Here is a 3,106-nt window from a genome sequence, read left to right as displayed (position 1 = left end):
TATATAGGGGCTTTCCTGGTGGCGCAGTGGTTGAGAGTCTGCCTGCTAATGCAGGGGACACGGGTTCGAGCCCTGGTCTGGGAAGATCCCACATGCCGCGGAGCAACTGGGCCTGTGAGCCACAACTGCTGAGCCTGCGCGCCTGGAGCCTGTGCTCCACAGCGAGAGAGGCCGCGACAGTGAGAGGCCCGCGCACCGCGATGAAGAGTGGCACCCGCTCGCCGCAACTGGAGAAAGCCCTCGCGCAGAAACGAGGACCCAACACAGCCAAAAATAAATAAATAAATAAATTTATAAAAAAAAAAAAAAAAAAGAGCTACCCTTCTCAATGTCACACCCCATCAGTGCACTTTAAAAAAAAAAAAAAAAAAGCTTATATATATGAAGTTTATAAATTAGTCCCTTTATGACTCCATTAATTTCCTCTTCATTTGTGGTTTTCTCCCCATTACTGATTTTATGCATTTGTGTTTGCTCACTTTTTGATCAGGTTAAGCAAAGTATTTTTAAGAAAAATTATTAGATATGTTATATTTTCTGTTCTTCATTTATTAATTATTGGTGTTAATGCCTTCACCTTGTTTTCTTAGTTTTATTATGTTTCTTTATTTGAAATATTCTAAGTTGGATGATTATTATATTTATTTTTATCCTATACTGTTTATAAATATGTTTTAAGGCTATGATTTTTCTTCTAACACTTCTTTAGCTATAACCCATATCATTTGATATTTATTATATCATTATAATTATTTTGAAATATGTCATAATTTTAATATTATCTTCTCTTTGACAGAAGAGTTGTTTAAGAAATAATAATAAAATGTCAAGATAGTATTTTGTTATTATTATTATCTGGTTTGTAATTTCATGGTTGATGAGGTTTTCTTAAATTTATTTTTTATTTTTTTACTTTTTTATTAATTAATTAATTTTATTTATTTTTGGTTGTGTTGGGTCTTCATTTCTGTGCGAGGGCTTCCTGTAGTTGCGGCAAGCGGCGGCCACTCTTCATCGCAGTGCGCGGGCCTCTCACTATTGCGGCCTCTCTTGTTGCGAAGTACAGGCTCCAGACACGCAGGCTCAGTAGTTGTGGCTCACAGGCCTAGTTGCTCCGCGGCATGTGGGATCTTCCCAGACCAGGGCTCGAACCCGTGTCCCCTGCATTGGCAGGCAGATTCTCAACCGCTGCGCCACCAGGGAAGCCCCTTAAGTTTATTTTTATTGAAGTATAAATGACTTACATTATATTAGTTTCAGGTGTACAACATATTAATTTGATATTTTTGTACATTACAAAATGATCACCACAATAAGTCTAGTTACCATCTGTCACCATACAAAGCTTTTACAATATTATTGACTGCATTCACTATGTTGTACACTACGCCCCCATATTTATTTTATAACTGAAAGTTTGTACCTCTTAATCCCCTTCACCTATTTTGCCCATCCCCACACCCACTTCCCCTCTGGCAAACACCCATTTGCTCTCTGTATTATGAGTCTGCTTCTGTTTTGTTGTTTGTTTGTTTATTTTGTTTTTAAAGATTGTACGTATTTTGTTTTAAGATTCCACATGTAAGTAAAATCACACAGTATTTGTCTTTCTCTGTCTGACTTACTTTACTTAGCATAACTGTCTTAGTACTATTTAAAAAAATTCTTTATAGGTTTTTTTATTACTAATATATAGGCAACATTTAGGTGTGTGTGTTTGACTATTCCATGAGTACTTAAAAATGAGGTCTTAATTTTAAGAGCACATACATTTTTCACATCTGCATGTGAAGTTTGCTTTTGATCATCTACTTTTTAACTTGTATATTACCTCATTGATTTATCTCAGACAAAGTGAAGTAAATTAAATATTCCTACTTCTAAGGTACTTTTGACAATTATCCTTACATTTCTTAAGTTTTTATTTTATGTATTTGGATCATATGTTATTAGGCAAATAAATATTCCAATGTACTTATTGGAGATTGTACTCTTTATCATTTTATAGAAGCTTTGACTTGTTTTTTTACTGTTTACCTTGAACTGGTATTAAGAGTAACCCATGCTTTTTTGGGGGGAGGAGTGGTTTTTGTTTTCCAGATATGCTTTTTATTTTCAGTCATTCTGCATTACTCTGTTTTAGGTGTCTCTCTTATAGACAGCAAAGGGCTGGCTTTTGTGTTAGTTCAAAGCCAGGACTATATTCTATGCTAGGAAGTATTTAAACTTAACTTCCCCAAGACAGAGCATTGACCATTAGTGAGTTCTTTAAGCCATTATTCCCTCTCAGTCCAAAGATACTGGCTTAAAGAGTATCTAACCTTCACTCTATTGACACTGTTTTGGGCAAATAGTGGGAGTAGTTTTGAGTTCTCTTTCAGCCCATCTCCCTGTGCTTTAGGTTGGTATCAAGTTGAGCTTTTGGGGATTCCACTGCCGACTGGTAAATTTCATTCCTGTTGTATGAAACAAGGAGTCATTAGTTTCATCCCCTCATGATGTGCCATCAACTTTGGAGAATTATATTCTGATGCCTTTGTTTTTCTGAAATCTGCAGCTGCAGGTACAGTTTTCTTACCTGTTTGATCTTCACTGCATTTGCAACCCATTTTTTATATACTGAGAGTTATGAATTTGTTTTAGTTTCATTAAAGATGAAATTACAATTCTATTTTTTCTTATTGTTTTTGTTTTGGATGGTTTCTTAGGGACGATACATCATGATTTTTACATAACACTTTAAAAACTAACATTTAAACATCACCTTTTGATAGTGTTAATCCTACTTAATTCAAATTATTGTCCTATTGGCACAAATTTTATTTTCAAAAGATTTTCTTCTCAGACTCATGTATTTCTCTTTTCTCACAAAACATTAAAAAAAATAGGAAAATGTAAATTTTGTATTTTTTTTCAGTGAATTTAAGAGAATAGATTCTCTTGTAATGATTTTGTTTTATTCAAGTTTAGGTCTTCATCTTTAGATTTATCCCAATAATGATTTTAACTGATATCAGCCATTAACATTATGTGCAAATCTCAGAGCGATTTGAAAATTACTATCTCAGGCTTCAAAGAGGAAAATAGTGTTTCTATAAAAGGAGTC

The sequence above is a fragment of the Balaenoptera borealis genome (assembly GCF_965194805.1).
Source record: "Balaenoptera borealis genome assembly, chromosome: 11".
NCBI classification, from domain to species: Eukaryota; Metazoa; Chordata; class Mammalia; order Artiodactyla; family Balaenopteridae; genus Balaenoptera; species Balaenoptera borealis.
This window is presented reverse-complemented; position numbering follows the sequence as displayed.